Raw genomic sequence first — 378 nt, 5'->3', positions numbered from 1 at the left:
GTGGGCCGATAATGCATCTCGCTTTCCAACAATTGCTAAAGTGGCAAGAAAGTATCTTGCAATTCCTGCTACATCTGTGCCTAGTGAACAGATTTTCTCCATGTCTGGTCAAATAATAAATGAACGACGAAACCGACTAAAACCAGAACATGTGGAACAATTAGTTTTTTTATGTCATAACTTGCGGTTGGACTAAACTTTAACATCCTTTATTTGATTAACTGCTTTTTAAAAGAATGTTATCAAATTAAAATTAGAAATTATGCCAGAAACTTGTTACCAAAAATTTAAATGCAATTATTGTGTTGCTTTTCATTTGAAAAAAAATCGAAATCGAATTTTTGTAACCTAAAATAATCGAAATCGAAATCGAATGAT

This window comes from Helobdella robusta (assembly GCF_000326865.2).
Source record: "Helobdella robusta unplaced genomic scaffold HELROscaffold_42, whole genome shotgun sequence".
Lineage (NCBI taxonomy): Eukaryota > Metazoa > Annelida > Clitellata > Rhynchobdellida > Glossiphoniidae > Helobdella > Helobdella robusta.
The sequence above is the reverse complement of the archived record's forward strand: the minus strand, read 5'-3'. Positions refer to the sequence as shown.